This window comes from Bubalus bubalis, chromosome 14 (assembly GCF_019923935.1).
Source record: "Bubalus bubalis isolate 160015118507 breed Murrah chromosome 14, NDDB_SH_1, whole genome shotgun sequence".
Taxonomy (NCBI): domain Eukaryota; kingdom Metazoa; phylum Chordata; class Mammalia; order Artiodactyla; family Bovidae; genus Bubalus; species Bubalus bubalis.
In genome coordinates, this window is record NC_059170.1 from 31,954,938 (window position 1) to 31,975,832 (window position 20,895).

Below are 20,895 nucleotides of genomic sequence, written 5' to 3' on the forward strand. Positions count from 1 at the left end.
AATGCTGTTATTGCCTTAATCAAAGCCCCTTGTCCTCACCACTTCAGTGCATATTAGCCTGTTTTCCAGCAGCCAGTATGTGTGCTTCTCTGAATAAGGGCTTTCTCTCATTATTCACTATTTCGTCACCTACACAGTAGGCCAGAAGAACAGAGGAATTAATGTTTTTCCCTCCCTGAGAGCTGCTCTCAACCAATGAACGACAGGAGTTGATACATGAACACTTCAGCTCCCTCACTCTTTGTAGTGGAATAACACCGTGGTGCATGTTCTGCAGTGGCTCCCAGAGCTTCCCATGGGATTAAGATCTAATTATACACAGTGGTAACTGGTTTGATTATACACCCTATATTTGTTGTCTTACTCTTCCTGTGTCACTTCGTTACTCTTCTACCAGTATTCCCCTTTACCTCCCAAATAAACTGTGTTTGTGTGGGTGTGTGTCTGTGCATGCCCAGTCACTTAGTCATGTTTGACTTTTTGCAACCCTATAGACTGTAGCTCACCAGGCTCCTCTATCCATGGGATTTCCCAGGCATGAATACTGGAGTGAGTTGCCATTTCCTCCTCCAGGGGATTTTCCTGATCCAGGGATTGAATCCTGGTCTCCTGCATTGGAAGGCAGATTCTTTACTATTAATACTATTTACAGTTGATGCAAGTGCTCTTTGCTTTGGCAGCTGACAATGTTTTTTGGTCAGTTCCATCTTAATGCCTCCTGGCTTCTCTCTGTGCTGATCGTCTTGTTCATTGTCCTCCATGGCCATATCTAAAAGTTTCTGGCATGATACTTGTGGGTTGCCATAAATGCCTTTCATTTCCAACTTCATTATGGTATCTGCTATTACTAGTGGTTTCAACATTTCCTGTGTGCCCACATGGCCCAGTATTATGGCTGAGATTTCTGTGTTCATCTCTATGATGTCAAGTCTTAGAATCCAGCTTTCTGAGGAGAAGCAGCTTTTTCTTTAATTCACCAATGTATATTCCTTATCTAGAATTTTGTCCACATGAAATATATATACAATACATATTTGCTGAATGAATGTATAAATAAATAAATAAATTCAACAATAAAAGTTTCTGGCATGGATCCCCTTCTGAATTCTGTACAGCTTTAGCAGGACATTTCCTGTTGACACAAGATCTGAAATCTGAGGATGCTTTAAGGTATTGTCATCCATACTTGCCTGATCATAAGACTCAGCTGTGATGCATGTTAATTCACCAGAATTACCCTTCTCTATTCTAAAGGAAAAGATCCTGGGAAATTGTCTTTGCTTGAATTCCCTAGGGAACAGAGCAAGAAGCAAAGATTTCATAATAGAGTCTTAGGTACTATGGTAAGGTACAATGAGGTACAATCCCAGAACAACAGAACATAGAAATATGGGGAAGGAAAGAAAGTAAATGCAACCTGCTTTATTATTGAACCCACCAAAGCTTCAAGAAAACATACCTGGTTGCTTAGTTACACACAAGTCTTCTTTAAAAGTTATGCAAACCTGCCATGTATTGGAATGTTCCACCGAGGGATAAAAATGAAAGATTATTTGCTGGTTCTCTCCTCTTATCTTACACTGGTCAAAGTGTACACATGGGGTGTTAACTCTCTCATGGCCTGGGATTCTTTTCTACTGCTATAGAAGGGGAGGCTAAGTTCCTTGGCTGATAGGTGTACTAAATCATGGGTGGTAGGAGGATAGCCAGAGAAGATAATGGCACCCCACTCCAGTACTCTTGCCTGGAAAATCCCATGAACGGAGGAGCCTGGTAGGCTGCAGTCCATGGGGTTGCTAAGAGTTGGACATGACTGAGTGAGGTCACTTTCACTTTTCACTTTCATGCATTGGAGAAGAAAATGGCAACCCACTCCAGTGTTCTTGCCTGGAGAATCCCAGGGATGGGGGAGCCTGGTGGGCTGCCGTCTATGGGGTCGCACAGAGTTGGACATGGCTGAAGCGACTTAGCAGCAGCAGCAGGATGATAGCAATTCACTGTAAATGAGAAAATTCAGGGAAAGAACAATTAACTCACAGAATTTGAAAGTCATAAGGTAAGGATGATAGTCAAGATATTTAACAATCAGTACATTATGGACACAACTTAATCAGATTAATATAGTTTATAGGACAAAGGAAACGGGTACTTGTGTTGAGAACATTAGGAACCAAGATTCTCAGCTCAGGGAAAAAGAGCTACAAACATCGACTCAAAGTAAAGTAAAATCTTGTAGTCTTAAGTTTGAATTTGGAAATTACCATGAACTTAAGATGTATTTTCTTTAAACAAACAAAAATTTCTCTTTGTATGCTAAAAAAACAAAAGCTGCCATGTCTCTAGGAATGAGTACCGCTAGTATCTGGATTGTGATCTATAAATACTGTTTTTCTCTAAAACGAACCAGGATTATTTGAAAAAAAAAAAATGTCTAATTCCATGTCTAAGGCATAAAATGTACAAGAAGAGCCTGAAATATCTTGTATTAGAAATGAGAAAATTTGGGGGAATTCCCTGGTGGTACAGTGGTGGGGATTTTCACTGCTGTGGTCTGGATTCAATCCCTTGTCAGGGAACTAAAAACTCACAAGCCATGCTTGGCACCTGGGGTGGGGTGAGGACTTTAAATCCTACTGTAGAAACCAACCTACTATATGCGACAATTTGAGAATTAGAAAGACAAGTGACTACAATGAACTGAAAGACATGAGATAAGTCATATACCACAATATTCAAAACAATAAGAACTACAAAATATTTTGATCAACTTCAGAGGATGCCAGGGAATTATTTCATTGTTCTGATTATTGGTAAACGAAGGCACATAAGCACTTTGTGCTTATCATACTTTTACTGTACAAACTATACCTCACAATAAGTAAATAGTTCATGGGGAAATGTTATTTCTTTACAGAACAATCACAGTTAACAAATACATAAAGAATGATAGAATGAAATACTAGACATTGTAAATATTAAAATTAAAGTGAATTAATGGCTCTAGGCAAGTTCTGTCTAATATAGCCTTCTGGATGATGGAAATACTCTATATTTGCATTGCTTGATATAATAGCCTCTGAATATGATCGAGATTATAGATCTAACTACCAGTTTAGGAAATATAGGGAATAGAGGAAAATGATATACAACACCATAGTAAGAGAAGTCAGCAAAATCTAGAATGTGGAAAACTCATCAGAACAAGAATATGGTTTATTATAATAACCAAATAAGTGCAAGAGAAAAGAAGTGGAAGGGCATGGAAGCTGTAAATTAAAGAGCTAAAGGACAGATCAGTCAAATGCTAAGGGTGGACCTTATTTGGAACCAATTATGTCTTCAATCTGGGTCCTCCAGAAAGCATAACTCAAATTTTTTAAAAGTTATGTGAAAACACTTTAAAAAAAGAAAAAAAGCTGAAAATTTTGTTTTATTCAGCAAACACACTGAGGACTGAAGCCTGGGAGACAGCCTCTCAAGTAACTCTGAGGGACATTTTCCAAAGAAGTTAGTGAGGAGCCAGGATAAACAGGAGCTTTTGCAACATAAACCAAGTAGTCAGGATGGACAACAAAATGGCAGAGGAGTAGGTGCATGTGGAGTACTTCTTTCTCCATGCTTGCATCAGGAATACATGTTCTGATGCAGAAGATCTCACAAAACACCATTTGAGAACTGGCAGGAGTCCCTGACCATTGGAAAGGAGTATATAGATCCACATAAAACTCATGTGCAAGGTTCTTTGGGTGCTCTGGCTATTGAGGTGTTGCTTTCACCATTAGTTTTGGGGTTTTGTCTTCTGTGCTTTGAGGCCTGTGAGGTTTTGGTGCCTCAGTAGGGAGTCAGGCTTGAATCTCTGAGGTGGGAAATCTGAATCAAGGACTTTGAACCACCAGAGAACTCCCGACCTCATGGAACATTAATTGGCAAAAGCTCTCCCAAATGCCTCCATATCAACACTAAGACCAAGCCCCACCTAAAGGCTAGAAAGCTCCAATGCTGGATGCCGCATGCCAAATCATTAGCAAAACAGAAACACAGCCCTGCCCATTATCAGAAAGGCTGCCCAAAGCCATACCAAGCCCATAGTCACCCCAAGACACACTACTAGACATAGCACTGCCCTTCAGAGAGACAAGATCCAGCTCCATCCACCAGAGCACAGGCACAAGTCCTCCCAACCAGGAAAGCTTCACAAGGTCTAACCCCACCCATCGGGGGCAGACTCCACAATTAGGAAGACCTACGACCCTGCAGCCTGCAGAAAGGAGATTCCAAACACAGTAAATTAAACAAATGAAAAGAAAAACATGCACCAGATGAATAAACATGGTAAAAACCCATAAGACCAAATAAATGAAGAGGAAATAAATAGTCTACCTGAAAAACAATTCAGAGTAACGATAGCAAACATGATCCAAAATCTTGGAAATAAAATGGAGGCACAGATAAATAGACCGGAGGCATGGATCAAGGAGATGCAAGGAATGTTTGACGAGGACCTAGAAGAATTAAAGATATAGACAATCAGCAATGAACAACACAATAACTGAGATTAAAAACACACTAGAGGGAACCAATAGTAGACTATCTGAGGCAGAAGAACAAAGAAGTGAACCAGGAGATAGAATGGTGGAAATAACTGAAGCAGAGGAGAATAAGGAAAAATTAAAAAGAAATGAGGACAGTCTCAGAGACCTCTGGGACAACATTAAGTGTACCAACATTAGAATTACAGGAGTTCCAGAAGAAGAAGAAAAAAGAAAAGGTATGAAAAAATATTTGAAGAGATTATAGTTGAAAACTTCCTTAGCATTGGAAAGTTAGGGAAAGCTCCCACCCAAGTCCGGGGAGCCCAGAGTGCCATACAGGATAAACCCAAGGAGAAACACACCAAGACATTTATTAATCAAATTAAGAAAAATTAAATACAAAGAACAAATATTAAAAGCAGCAAAGGTAAAGCAACAAATAATATACAAAGGGATCCCAATAAGGCTAATAGCTGATGTTTCAACAGAAACTAAAGTGATAAAAGGAAAAAAAACCTACAACCAAGATTACTCTATCCAGTGAGGATCTTATTCAGATTTGAAGAAGAAATCAAAAGCTTTCAGATAGGCAAAAGTTAAGAGAATTCAGCACTACCAAACCAGCTGTCCAATAAATGCTAAAGGAACTTCTCTAGACAGGAAATGCGAGAGAGAAAAGACCTGCAAAAGCAAACACAAAACAATAAAATAATTGGTAATAGGATCATACATATTGATAATTACCTTGAATGTAAATGGACTAAATGCTCCATCCAAAAGACACATATTGGCTGAATGAATCCAAAAACAAGACCCCTATATAAGCTGTCTACAAATGAGTCACTTCAGACCTAGAGACACATACAAACTGAAAGAGGGGCTGGAAAAAGATATTCCATGCAAATGAAAATCAAAAGAAAGTGGGAGTAGCAATACTTACATCAGATAAAATAGACTTTAAAATAAAGACTGTTACAAGAGACAAGGAAGGACACTACATAATGATCAAGGGATCAATTCAAGAAGAAGGTATAACAATTATAAATATATATGCACTCAACATAGGAGCACCTCACTATATAAGGCAAATGCTAATAACTATTAAAGGGGAAACTTTAATTCTGTGTTGACAACAGACAACACAGAAATACAAAGGTTCATAAGAGACTACTATGAGCAATTATATGCCAATAATATGGACAACCTGGAATATATGGACAAATTCTTAGAAAAGTATAACCTTCCAAAAATGAATCAGAGAGAAAAAGAAAATATGAACAGACTAATTCCAAGCACAGAAATAAAAAGTGTAATCAAAAATCTTCCAACAAACAAAAGCTCAGGTCCACATGGCTTCACAGGTGAATTCTATCAAAAGTCTAGAGAAGAGCTAACATCTATCCTGGTCAACTCTTCCAGAAAACTGCAGAGGAAGAAAAACTCCTAAACATATTTTACAAGGCCACCATCACCCTGATACCAAAACCAGACAAAAAAAAAGAAAATTATAGGCCAATATCACTGATGAACATAGATGCAAAAATTGTCAACAAAATTCTAGCGAACAGAACCCAACAGCATATTAAAAGGATTTTTCATCATGATCAACTGGCTCTATCCCAGGGATGCAAGGATTCCTCAGTATACTCAAAGCAATCAATGTGATACACCATATTAACAAGCTGAAAGATAAAAATCATATGATCATCCTAATAGATGCAGAGAAAGTTCTTGACAAAATTCAACATCCATTTATGATAAAAACTCTCCAGAAAGTAGGCATACGAGGAAAATACCTCAAGATACTAAAGAATATATACGACAAACCCACAACAAACATTATTCTCGATGGTGAAAAACTGAAAGCATTTCCTCTAAGATCAGGAACAAGACAAGGTGCCCACTCTCGCCACTATTATTCCATATGGTTTTGGGAGTTCTGGCCACAGCAGTCAGAAAAGAAAAAGAAATAAAATGAATCCAGATTGGAAAAGAAGAAGCAAAACTCTCATTGCTTGCAGATGGCATGATACTATACATAGAAAACCCTAAAGAGGTCACTAGGAAATTACTAGAGCTAATCAAGAAACATAGCAAAATTACAGAATATAAAATTAATACACAGAAATCCCTTGCATCCTTATACACTAACAATGAAAAATCAGAAAGAGAAATTAAGGAAACAATCCCATTCCCCATTGCAACAAAAGAATAAAATACCTAGGAATAAACCTACCTAAAATGACAAAAGACCTGTATGCAGAGAACTATCAGACACTGATGAAAGAAATCAAAGACAACACAAACAGATGTAGAGACATACATGTTCTTGGATTGGAAGAATCAATATTGTCAAAATGACTATCCTACCCAAAGCAATCTACAGGTGCAATGCATCCCTATAAAACGACCCATGGTATATTTCACAGAACTAGAAGAAAAAATTTCACAATTTGTATGGAAGCACAAAAGACCCTGAACAGCCAAAACAATCTTGAGAAAGGAGAATGGAGCTGGGGGAATCACTCTGCCTGACTTTACACTATATTACAAACATACATTTATCAAGCATGGTATGGTAGTGGCACAAAAGCAGAAATATAGGCAAATGGAACAAGACAGAAAGCCCAGAGATAAACCCACACACCTGTGGAAACCTTATCTTTGACAAACAAGGTAAGAATATACAATAGAGAGAAGATAGACTCCTCAGTAAGTGGTGCGGGGAAAACTAGACAGCTACATGTAAAAGAATGAAATTAGAATACTTTCTAACACCATACACAAAAATAAACTCCAAATGGATTAAAGACCTAAATGTAAAATCAGAAACTATAAAACTCTTAGAGGAAAACATAGGCAAAATACTCTTTGACATAAATCACAGCAAGATACTCTATGATCCACCTCCTAGAGTAATGGAAATAAAAACAAAAAATTAAAAATGGGACCTAATTAAGCTTAAAAACTTTTGCACAGTGAAGGAAATTATAAACAAGTTGAAAAGACAACTCTCAGAATGGGAGAAAATAATACCAAACAAAACAACTGATGAAGGCTTAATCTCTAAAATATACAAGCAGCCTGTTCAGCTCAATACCAGATAAACAAACAACCCAATCAAAAAGTGGACAGAAGGCCTAAAGAGACATTTCTCCAAAGAAGACATACAGATGGCTAATAAACACATGAAAAGATTCTCAGCATTCCTCATTATTAGAGAAATGCAAATCAAAACTAAAAGAGGTATCACTTCACACTGGTCAGGATAGCCATCATCAAAAAATCTATAAACAATAAATGCTGGAGAGGATGTGGAAAAAATTTGCATTCCCACTGCTGGTGGGAATGCAAGTTAATACAGCCATCATGGAGAACCATAGGCTTCCCTGGGGCTCAGATGGTAAGGTGTCTGCGTAAGGTGTCTGCCTGCAATGTGGGAGACCTGGATTCAATCCCGGGGTTCGGAAGATCCCCTGGAGAAGGAAATGGCAACCTATTCGAGTACACTTGCCTGGAAAATCCCATATACAGAGCCTGGTGGGTTACAGTCTATGGGGTTGCAAAGAGTTGGACACGACTGAGCGACTTCACTTTCACTTTTTTTCCCCACTATGGAGAACAGTATCGAGATTCCTTAAAAAACTAGGAATAAAACTACCATATGACCCAGCTACTAGGCATATACCTTGAGGTAACCATAATTGAAAAAGATACATGTACCTCAATGCTCACTGCAGCATTATTTACAATAGCAGAACATGGAAACAACTTAGATGTCCATCGACAAATAAATGGATAAAGAAGCTGTGGTACATATACACGGTGGTATACTACTCATCCATAAAGAGGAATATGTTTGACTCATTTCTAATAAGGTGGATGAACCTAGAGCCTATTATACAGAATATAGTAAATCAGAAAGAGAAAAACAAATGCTGTATATTAAAGCATATATATGGAATCTAGAAAGATGGTACTGATGAACCTGTTTGCAGGGCAGCAATGGAGATGCAGACATAGCAAACAGACTTAGGGTCATGGAGGAGATGGAGAAGGTGGGATGAATTGAGAGAGTAGCACGGAAACATACACATTACCGTATGTAAAATTAGATAGCCAGTGGAAATTTGCTGTATGACAGAGGGAGCTCAAATCTGGTCTTCTGTGACAAAGGTGGGAGGGAGGTTTAAGAGGGAGGTACATATGTATACCTATGGGTGATTCATGTTGATATATGACAGAAACCAATACAATACTGTAAAGCAATTATCCTCTAATTAAAAATAAATAAATAAAAAATAAACCAGGTAGTCAGCATCAAAAGATTACTCTGAATTAAAGAAAATCAGGTATTTCAAGTTAATGAATTAATGAATTTCAAGTTAATTCAAGTTAAGAATTTACTTCTTTCTGTATGGGATGATGCAAGAGTCTGGGCTCATTGAAATCATTCTTTTGATATGCACCTTAGCCATCTGGGCCAGAATCTCAGTTTTGTTCCATACTGAATCCCTTAAAGGTGCACATTTGGAGTTGCTTTAGTGGCTGATGGTGAGTGCAGCCATGAAATTAAAAGACACTTACTCCTTGAAAGAAAAGTTATGACCAACCTAGATAGCATATTCAAAAGCAGAGACATTACTTTGCCAACAAAGGTCCGTCTAGTCAAGGCTATGGTTTTTCCAGTAGTCATGTATGGATGTGAGAGTTGGACTGTGAAGAAAGCTGAGCACCAAAGAATTGATGCTTTTGAACTGTGGTGTTGGAGAAGACTCTTGAGAGTCCCTTGGACTGCAAGGAGATCCAACCAGTCCATTCTGAAGGAGATCAGCCCTGGGATTTCTTTGGAAGGATGATGCTAAAGCTGAAACTCCAGTACTTTGGCCACCTCATGCGAAGAGTTGACTCATTGGAAAAGACTCTGATGCTGGGAGGGCTTGGGGGCAGGAGGAGAAGGGGACAACAGAGGATGAGATGGTTGGATGGCATTACTGACTCGATGGACGTGAGTCTGAGTGAACTCCAGGAGTTGGTGACGGACAGGGAGGCCTGGCGTGCTGCGATTCATGGAGTCGCAAAGAGTAGGACACGACTGAGCGACTGACCTGAACTTAGTGGCTGACAGCTTGATGGATGCAACAGTCTTTGTTTACTGATATAGCAGGTGACTTTCTTTGCCCACACTGGAAGGAAGCAGCTGTTTTGTCTAAGTCATGCATCTCTTTGGCTGGATCCCTCTTTCTGCTTCAGGTTTTTTTTTTTTTAATTTTTATTGGGAATACAGTGGATTTATAATGGTTTGTTAGTTTCTGTTGTATAGCATAGTGAGTCACTTATATATAAACATATATCCAGTCTTTTTAAAATTCTTTTCCCATATAGGTCATTACAGAGTATTGAGTAGAGTTTTCTGTGCTATAAGGTAGGTCCTTATTAGTTCTCTATTTTATATATAGTATTATGTATGTGTCACTTCCAATCTCCCAGTTTATCCCTTCCATTCCCTATTTTCCTCTGGTAACCATAGTTTAGAAGCTAAAGGCAAAGGACAAAAGGAAAGATACACCCATCTGAATGCAGAGTTCCAAAGAATAGCAAGGAGAGATAAGAAAGCCTTCCTTAGTGATCAATGCAAAGAAATAGAGGAAAACAATAGAATGGGAAAGACTAGAGATCTCTTCAAGAAAATTAGAGATACCAAGGGAACATTTCATGCAAAGATGGGCTCGATAAAGGACAGAAATGGTATGGATCTAACAGCAGCAGAAGATAATAAGAAGAGGTGGCAAGAATACACAGAAGAACTATACAAAAAAGATCTTCATGACCCAGATAACCACAATGGTGTGATCACTTACCTAGAGCCAGACATCCTGGAATGTGAAGTCAAATGGGCTTTAGGAAGCATCACTATGAACAAAGCTAGTGGAGGTGATGGAATTCCAGTTGAGCTATTTCAAATCGTAAAGAATGATGCTATGAAAGTGCTGCACTCTATATGCCAACAAATTTGGAAAACTCAGCAGTGGACACAGGACTGTAAAAGGTCAGTCTTCATTCCAATCTCAAAGAAAGGCAATGACAAAGAATGTTCAAACTACTGAATAATTGCACTCATCTCACATGCTAGCAAAGTAATGCTCAAAATTCTCCAAGCCAGGCTTCAACAGTACATGAACCATGAACTTCCAGATTTTCAAGCTGAATTTAGAAAAGGATCCAGAGATCAAATTGCCAACATCCATTGGATCATCAAAAAAGCAAGAAAATTCCAGGAAAACATCTACTTCTGCTTTATTGACTATGTCAAAGCCTTTGACTGTGTGGATCACAACAAAGTGCGGAAAATTCTGAAAGAGATGGGAATACCAGACCACCTGACCTGCCTCCTGAGAAATCTGTATGCAGGTCAAGAAGCAATAGTTAGAACCGGACATGGAACAATGGACTGGTGTCAAACGGAAAAGGAGTACGTCAAGGCTGTACACTGTCACCCAGCTCATTTAACTTGTATGCAGAGTACATCATGCGAAATGCCAAGCTGGGTGAAGCACAAGCTGGAATCAAGATTGCCAGGAGAAATATCAATAACTTCAGATATACAGATGACACCACCCTTATGGCAGAAAGCAAAGAAGAACTAAAGAGCTTCTTGATGAAGGTGAAAGAGAGTAAAAAATTTGGCTTAAAACTCAACATTCAGAAAACAAAGATCATGGCATCTGTCCCATCACTTCATGGCAAAGAGATGGGGAAACAATGGAAACAGTGAGACTTTATTTTTTTGGGCGCCAAAATCACTGCAGATGGTGACTGCAGCCATGAAACTGCTAAGTCACTTCAGTCGTGTCCGACCTTATGCGATCCCATAGACGGCAGCCAATCAGGCTCCCCCGTCCCTGGGATTCTCCAGGCAAGAACACGGGAGTGGGTTGCCATTTCCTTCTCCAATGCATGAAAATGAAAAGTGAAAGTGAAGTTGCTTAGTCGTGTCTTGACTCTTAGCGACCCCATGGACTGCAGCCTACCAGGCTCCTCCATCCATGGGATTTTCCAGGCAAGAGTACCGGAGTAGGGTGCCATTGCCTTCTCCGAGTCATAAAATTAAAAGACACTTATTCCTTGGAAGAAAAGTTATGAACAACCTCGACAGCCTATTAAAAAGCAGAGACATTACTTTGCCCTGCAATATATATATATGTGTGTGTGTGTGTGTGTGTGTGTATGTATATCAGCTGATTAGCGATGTTGTACAGCAGAAACCAACACAACATTGTAAAGCACTTATCCTCCAATTAAAATTGGGCTTCCCTGGTGGCTCAGAATGTAAAGAGTCTGTCTGCAGTGCAGGAGACCTGGGTTCAATCCCTGGGTCAGGAAGATTTCCAGAGAAGGAAATGGCAACCCATTCCAGTATTCTTGTCTGGAGAATCCCATGGACAGAGGAGACTGGCAGTCTACAGTCTATGGGGTTGCAAAGAGTTGGACAGGACCGAGCAACTTGACTTTTCTTTTTTTTTTTTTTCCCAATTAAAAGGTAGACCCTAATCCCCTCCCTCCACCCCCTCCTTGGATGTCTGTGGGATTTATTGACTCATTTCTAATGAATATAATGTCATAGAAGTGATCTTTTGTGTCTTCCAAGACTACATCATAAAAGTATTACAACTTCTACCTTGCTGTTTCTCAGACTGTTAATTCTGTGGAAAGCCAGCCACCATGCCATTAGGACACACTAACAGCTCTATGAAGAGGCCCAGGCCAAAAGAAACGGTGCTTCCTACTAACACCTTACCAGCCATAGGTATGAGCCACCTTAAAATAGATCCTTTAGCCACAGTTGAAGTTTCAGATGACTGCAGCCCTGGCCAATAATTGTAGCCTCATGACAGAGCCTGAGCCAGAACCACCCAGTTAAGTCATTCCTGAAACCCTGACCCACAGAAACTATGTGAGAAAAGGAATGTTTATTATTGTTTTAATTTTCTAGCTTGCTGAGTAATTTGCTCCACAGCAATGATCAACTAGAACAAGTTAATAATTGTTGAGACTGGGTGTTGAGTTTGTTGTACTATTCTATTTTTGTGTACATTTGTTATTTCTGTGATACTTCATATTAACATGACCAAAGTTAAATATTGAATCTCTATATTACATCATCAAATAATTACTTTCCAAGTGTGTTAAAGACTATTTGTAAAAAGCAAAAATGCCTGGTAAATTATCATCTTTGTTACTTCAAGATAGGAAAAGATTTCTTAAACAAGACTTAAAAAGCAAAGACTATAAAGATGGATAAATTAATCTACACTAAAAACAAGGACTATTGAGTGATACTGTTAAGAAAGTGAAAAGTTGACCAAAAATCTGGAAAATGATATTTGTCAGACATACAATGAAGAAAAAATTAGAGTCTAAATATATAAATCAATAATAAATAGAAAAACTAATAGAAAAATGGGCAAAGGATATGAAGATACAATTCACAAAGAGAGACCTAAGTGACCAATTAACAAATAAAAGATTGATCAACCAGTATCTACAACTCTGTTTTGGTCACCACAATAATTAACACCCCTTCCCCTAACAGCCCTCAATGGTTGACTGCAGTTGGTGTATGCTGCTGCTGCTAAGTCGCTTTAGTTGTGTCTGACTCTGTGTGACCCTATGGACAGCAGCCCACCAGGCTCCTCTGTCCACAGGATTCTCTAGGCAAGAACACTGGAGTGGGTTGCCATTTCCTTCTCTGAACTCTTTCCTAATATCCACGTTAAAAAAAAAAGATAAAGATATTCATGTAGGCAGTCAGGGGGATCACTGCTGTGTAGAGAAAAATTAGCATGGGTCAGGAAGTTGTGTTTGATTAATACTAATACACAAACAGGAGATTAATATGTGCCTGGTGTTAAATTTCAGCCATTAAAACAAATTCACCTCTTACTGATTAAAATGTACAAAATAGATATAACCTGGTCCTAAACAGCACAATGATTTACAAGAGACTAATTAAAATTACCAGGGGATATTTTTATAACTATAACTGAAATATAAACTTTAAAAATGGTGAATCATTATGTTGTATATATGAAACTTATATAATATCATACATCAACTATACCTCAATAAAAAAAATTTACCAGGGGATAAATTAGACCTTGTATGAGACTTTTTTTTTCCTGGAAAGATTAAAAAAAATTTTATTTAAACCCAGGATGTACTCTGATAACTGTCACAGAATAAGCTCATAAATGCTGACAGGTAATGACTTGTTTCTATAACCCCAAATGAAGGAATTACACGACACCAACTAAAAAGGATATACTAGTTTTCTGACACCAAATAACTCTTTTCCCTTTCCCCCATGTCTGGGCCCTTACCAGAGGCTGTTCCTGCTGAACACAGAAACGTGTTCAAGAAAAGTTTAGACAAGATGGATGATGGATTTATAACAGGATGGATTATCCTTGACGCTTCCAACACCTACAGCCGAAAGGCACCCAGCAGAGCTGGGGGCAGGCGTGGGTCACTGTTCTGAACCAGCACACCATCTCCTTGGTTTTCACAGTCACACACATGTTGCCAGTTTGCTCGTTTGGAAAATGAAAATGAGAAAAACCTGAGGACGACGCAACCACTTCTCACCAACTCCACTCACCCCTCTGAAGTCTGCTTCGAGTCCCGGTCATCGCAGGGCATAGCGACAGACACAGAACTAGAAGCAGTAGACAAGCTCCTCCGTCCAGCCGCTACCGCTCTGCGCAGCGGCGAGGACGCGCTGCTTGGGGAAGAGGAGCTCTGGTACCGGAGGATGACGACCGAAGGGTGGGCATGGTGGTCCAGCTTCGGGAAAGAGAGAAGAGGGAGGAAGGCGTCCTGACCCATCATGTCTCTATTCCCAGCTCCAACGATCCCCGTTCTTTACATGGGAATGGCTCTGGAACTCAGGGAGGGGGGGGGGAGGGGGAGGCGCAAAATAAGAGGGATAATACACTGTAGATCAACTATACGTCAATTAAAAAAAACAAAAACAAAAACAGAAAAGCACAGCTTTATAGATAAACCATAAAGGAAAAGAATAAAATTTTTAAAATGTGTATGTTTTGGACTTTCCCGTCGGGTCCAGTAGTTTAAACTTCACCTGCCAGTGGGGGTGGGCGGTGGGCGGGCAGCGGTTCTATCCCTGGTCGGGAGCCTAAGATACCACATGCGTCCCAGCCAAAAAACCAAAACATAAAACAGAAGCAATACTGTTACCAATGTATGCTGCTGCTGCTGCTAAGTCGCTTCATTCGTGTCCGACTCTGCGACCCCATGGACTGCAGCCTACCAGGCTTCTCCATCCATGGGATTCTCCAGGCAAGAACACTGGAGTGGGTTGCCATTTCCTTCTCCAATTCATGAAAGTGGAAAGTGAAAGTGAAGTCGTTCAGTCGTGTCTGACTCTTAGCGACCCCATGGACTGCAGCCTACCAGGCTCCTCCATCCATGGGATTTTCCGGGCAACAGTACTGGAGTGGGGTGCCATTGCCTTCTCCCTACCAGTGTATAAATACCCTCAAATATTCAAGCCCTCTTGCCTCCTTGGAGTTTGTGTCCTACACCATTTCTCCGAGTTTCCCTCGAAACTAGCACTCTGTGTTGACTTTTCCTTCCCTTGTATGCGTGAATTCCCCACACCCCTACTGCTTCCTAGGATTACATCCCACAGAAACCTTGAATACTTGTCTCAGCGCTTTCTTTTGAGGGAACCTAAAGTAACATACAATTGTTCAAGCTCCTTGCCAGCATGGAGCAAAGTCTGACCCCTGATAACTCTGTGAGGAATTTTCCTAGCATGAAAAAAACTTTTAGACTCCCTTGAAATGTACATGGAAGAAAGGGCCCTGATGGTTTCAAAAGATGCCTGAAGGTGAGGAAGCCCAGACCATGGCTCAGGCCCAGACTTCAAAGGTGACCCATGGATCTCTTGCATTTCTCTGTCCTCTTTGAACCTTGTCCATAATCCGTGCCCTTGGCTCTGACTTGCTGGTGTTCACAGCTGAACTCTCCCTGTTACTTGAGCCATTTTTGATACGCTGATCTGGCTTCAGCCTGTTTAACTTGGTAAACACCACAATCTGGGCCACACCTTTTGTCACAGGCCAGGCTTTTGGTCAGCTGGCTTTGCATAAAGGGTTACCTGCCACTCCTCCCCGACCTTGGGGTTCTCGCCACAGTCACAGTACAAGTGAATGCAAGAACCACTTCACTGTTAGGAAGTCTGCATTGCTGCCAGTGGCTTCTCAGATGATGGGAGCTAGTGCCAGTGGCTCAGCAGCAACAGGAAATGGGGATCTCTGTGTAGGCATCCAAGGCCTTGATCACAGCTCTGGCAGTAATCTGTATTAGGGCCCTGGGCAAGCTCTAGAAACAGAGATGGTGTTTCTAGTGGCACCAGGACAGTGAATTTTGATGAGAGTCAGCTTGGAGAGGAGAAGTCTTCTCCAAGAGCAGGAAATAAGGAAATAAACATCTTCCATGGGTTTGCCATATTGTCTCAATGCTAATATTGTCTGTTATGGCATTGGTTGTATGCAGGGGGCTTCCAAACTCTTTTTGCCTGTTTTAGCTTCTTTTGCCATGTGATAAATTACCCCCAGATCTAGGGGATTACAATAACAATTTATTATTCTCATGGGTTCTGTGGGTCAGAAATCTGAGGGCAACTTGACTAGGCAATCCTGGTTTAGGGTTTTTCAAGAGATCAGTTAAGATATTGGCCAGGGCTGCCACCATCTGAAGCCTTGACTGGGGCTAAAAGATCAACTTCCAAGTTGACTCACACACATATCTGGCAAGTTCGTGCTGGCTCTTGATGTGAGGCCTCAATTCCTCACCATCCGGGCCTCTCCACGGGCTGTTTGAGTGACCTTGTGATGTGAGGACTGGCTTTTTCCAAAGCAAGTGAAGAGAGAAAGAGAAGGGTTGTGGGGAGAGAGAAAGGGAGTGGGGGTACTGACTATCCTTGTATGGTCACATCCTACTACATTCTATTTGTTAGAAGTGAGTCACTAAAATCTGGCCTACCTTCTAGAGAGAGGAACTAAACTCCAACTTATAAAGGTAAAGGGAGTATCACAGAATTTGTGGACAGTTTTTTATAAAGCACCACATTACTTTTGGTTCAATAGCTAACTATAACTTGGATTATAAGTTCTTTTCCAGTTTCTATTTCTGACCATTTTTCTAAGTCCATTTTTCTATTCTTTCCTTATGTAATGAGTAAGATACAAATAAATTAAGAATAAAATATTGTCAACTCCTATTACTTCAATTAATAATTAGAACACTTACCTGCTCTTACTAGGAGGAAATCTGATGTCTTCCTCTAGAATCTCTCTCTCTTTTTTTCACTGAGTTACCCAAGGGACCTAGGGTTTATTCAGTCTGAAGTGGCCAGTCTAGCTTTCAAACAAGTCAGAGTTGTTCATCCAACTTGTGAAAAGTAGGATGTCTAGAGAGGACACTGATTGAGAAGCCATCCCACTCATCTCCAGGCAGGTGGGACAAGGGAATACCGTCAGCTGTGAAGGTTGTGAAAATACAGTGCTTGGAGCTCCTGCTGTGTGGCGTGTAACTGGCAGCCCAGCTGCCATGTTCTGGCTCCACCACCGCCCTGGCGCTAGTGGAGTCCTCATACTATGAGATTCAGGACTACTCCAATCAGCACCTTTGCCTTCAGCACTCCCCGTCGGACCAGACAAGGCTTGCTTGCAACTGCCTGCAGTCTGAGACTCTTCTTAACCAACCCTTCCTTCCCCCTTCCTTCACAGCTGTCAGAGTTTTATTCCAGTCTGAATCCTCTCCTTGCCTTGTCTTGCTTCCTTGCTTGTTATCTTTCACAGGTGTTTCCCCTAATAAGTCTCTTGCACTAATTCTGTTCTGGAATCTGTTTCTTGGTAGGGTTCTAGGCATTCATAGTGCCGGAGCTGATTCCCACTGGCTTGTGGGAGCAGGTTCTGTGCATGGCTTCCTAGCACCACTTTCAGTGACATCATGTTGGTAGCCTGAAATAGGTCATGATGGGAGTATTTACACCGTAGGAATCAACAAATGCTACACCTGAAGGCTTTTTCCCCCTAGCAAGCTGGTCGTTAAACATTCATCAGTATATCTTCTGTACCCAACAGAAACATGAAAATATGTTCATCAGGAGACCTGTGTGAGATTCCTACTCTGTTCATCGTAGAGAAGTGAAAAAAAAAAATGAGCTACTATATACAGCAATACAGGTGATACTCATAAACATAATGCTAAGTAAAAGACAGTCACGAAAGAGTCCATATTGTAGCATTACATTTACATAAAGTAAAAAAATAGCAAAACTAATCTATAGTGTAAGAAGTCAGGTGAGGGGCTTCTCTAGAGGTCCAGTGGTTAGAACTTGGCAGTTTGACTGCTGGGGCTAGGGCTTAATCCCTGGTCAGGGAACTAAGATTCTGGAAGTCAAGTGGTGTGGCCTGAAAAAAAAAAAAAATCTATATGTCTCTATCTCTGTAGCCACCTAATTAGCTGTTCTAAGGGAATTTTTAAACACAATTTTAAAATTGTTTAACTGTGGTTTTAAAAAAACACATATCATAAAATTTATCATCTTAACTGGTTTTTAAAACTACATTTATTCATTTATTTTTGGCTGTATCAGGTCTCAGTTGCAGCACACAGGTTTCTTTCTAGTTGAGGTGTGCCAGCTCAGTAACTGCAGTGTGTGGGCTTAGTTGCTCCAAAACATGGGATTTTAGTTCCTGACCAGGGATTGAACCTGTGTCCACTGCATTGGAAAGTAGATTCTTAACCACTGGACCATCAGGGAAGTTCCTCTTTACATTTCTAAGTATACAGTTCAGTAGTGTTAAGTAGGTTCATATTGTTGTCCAGAGCTTTTTCATCTTGCAAAACTCAAACTCTGTATCTATTAAATAACCAGGGCCCACTTTCTCCTCCCCAGAGTTACCTTACGTTAGAGGAATCATACATGATTGTGGCTGACTTATTTCATTTAACATAATGTCTTCAAGATTCATCCATGTTGTAGCATATGTCAAAATTTCTTTCCTCTTTAAGGCTGAATATTATTCCACTGTACTTATTTACCACATTTTATTTATCCACTCATCCACTGATGGATGCCTGGATTGCTTCTACCTTTTCGGCTATTGTACAAAAATAATGTTGCAGTGAACATGAGTGTACAAATATCTCTTCAAGATCCTGCTTTCAATTATTTTGCATGTATATATACATATATATACATACACACCCACAAATGATATTGCTGGCCCGTATGGTAATTCTATTTTTAAAGTTTCCAAGAACTGCCAAACCATTCACCATAACAGCTGTACCATTTTACATTCATGTTAAGGGTGCACAAAGGTTCCAATTTCTCCATATTCTTGTCATTTGTTATTTTCTGTATTTTGTTTGTTTATTTGATAGTAGCCATTCTGATGGATGTGAGGATTTTCTTTTATATGTTTTTTCACTGCTGCCTCTCCAGAGCCTAGATCAATCTTTAGTTCATAGCAGTCACTCAATAAATACTAGCTGCATAAATGAATAAACTGAATGAGTTGATTTCATGTATAGGGCTGAACAGTGGTGCCCCATAAGATTTGTCCACATTCTTGCCCAAGAACCCATGAATGTTAGTGTATTTGGAAAAGGGTCTTTGTAGATGAAATTAATTAAGGATTTTGAGATAACGAGATCATTCTGGATTACCTAGGTGGGCCCTAGGTCTAATAACAATGGTACTTATAAAAGATACACATAGAAGAGAACCCAGAGAAGACAACGTGATGAGAAAAATTGGAGTGATCTGGCCGCAAGCCAAGGAGGACAAGGAATGCCAATAGCCACTAGAAGCTAGAACAGTCAAGGAAGGATTCTCCCCTAAAGTCTCCAGAGGGAATGCAGCCCTGCTGAAACCCAGAAATGTAAGGGAATAAATTCCTGTTGTTTTTGCTACCAAGTTTTTGATGATTTGTTATAGGACTCACAGAAAACTAATACAGGTTGTTACCTATAATTCTGAGAAGTTTTATCAAAAAGGGTAGCTTCAGGAGTGGGGTGGGAGGAGGAGAAGAATAGGTGAGGGAGATTAAGAAGGAAAACCTTGCAGTTACAAAATAAATGTCACAGGTATGAATATGCAAAGAAATAGAGGAAAACAATAGAACAGGAAAGACTAGAGATCTCTTCAAGAAAATTAGAGATATCAAGGGAACAGTTCATGCAAAGATGGGAACAATAAAGGACAGAAATACTAAGGACCAAACCGAAACAGAAGAAATTAAGAAGTGGCAAGAATATAGAGAAGAACTGCACAAAAATGATCTTAATGACCGAGATAACCATGATGGTCTGGTCACTCATCTAGAGCCAGACATCCCGAGTGTGAAGTCAACTGGGCCTTAGGAAGCACTACTATGAACGAAACTAGGAGGAATTCCAGTTGAGCTATTTAAAATCCTAAAAGATGATGCTGTTAAAGTTCTGCACTCAATATATAAGCAAATTTGAAAAACTCAGCAGTGGCCACAGGACTGGAAAAGGTCAGTTTTCATTCCAATCCCAAAGAAGGGCAATGCCAAAAAAGGTTCAAACTACCATACAATTGTGCTTATTTCACATGCTAGCAAGACAATGCTCAAAACCCTTCAAGCTAGGCTCCAATAGTACATGAACCAAGAACTTACAGATGTACAAACTGGATTTAGGAAAGGCAGAGGAACAAGAGATCAAATTGTCAACATTCCCTGGATCACAGAAAAAGCAAGAGAATTTCAGAAACACATCTACTTCTGCTTCATTGACCACGCTAAAGCCTTTGTGTGGATCATGACAAACGGTGGAAAATTCTTCAAGAGATGGGAATACCAGACCACCTTACTTGCCTCCTGAGAAATCTGTATGCAGGTTAAGAAGCAACAGTTAGAACCAGACATGGAACAATAGACTGGTTAAAAATTGGGAAAGGAGTACGTCAAGGCTGTATACTGTCATCTTGCTTATTTAACTTCTATGCAGAGTACATCATGCAAAACGCTGGGCTGGATGAAGCACAAGCTGGAATCAAGATTGCCAGGAGAAATATCAATAACCTCAGATATGCAGATGACACCACCATTATGGAAGAAAGCGAAGAGGAACTAAAGAGACTCTTGATTAAAACAGAAGAGTGAAAAAGCTGGCTTAAAACTCAACATTCAAAAAAACTAAGATCATGGCATCTGTTGCATCACTTCATGGCAAATAGATGGGAAAACAATGGAAACAGTGAGAGATTTTCTTGGGCTCTAAAATCACTGTAGATGGT

The 20,895-nt window shown here is 40.0% G+C and overlaps 1 long non-coding RNA gene across 1 annotated transcript; it reads right to left on the reverse strand.

The window, feature by feature from the left end:
- Positions 1–1,942: 1,942 nt before the first annotated feature.
- Positions 1,943–14,071, reverse strand: LOC123329200. Its single transcript, XR_006544518.2, has 3 exons — positions 13,913–14,071; positions 4,381–4,502; positions 1,943–1,997 (listed from the first exon to the last, which is right to left on the reverse strand). It is a non-coding gene; the product is annotated as an uncharacterized LOC123329200 (long non-coding RNA).
- Positions 14,072–20,895: the final 6,824 nt, after the last annotated feature.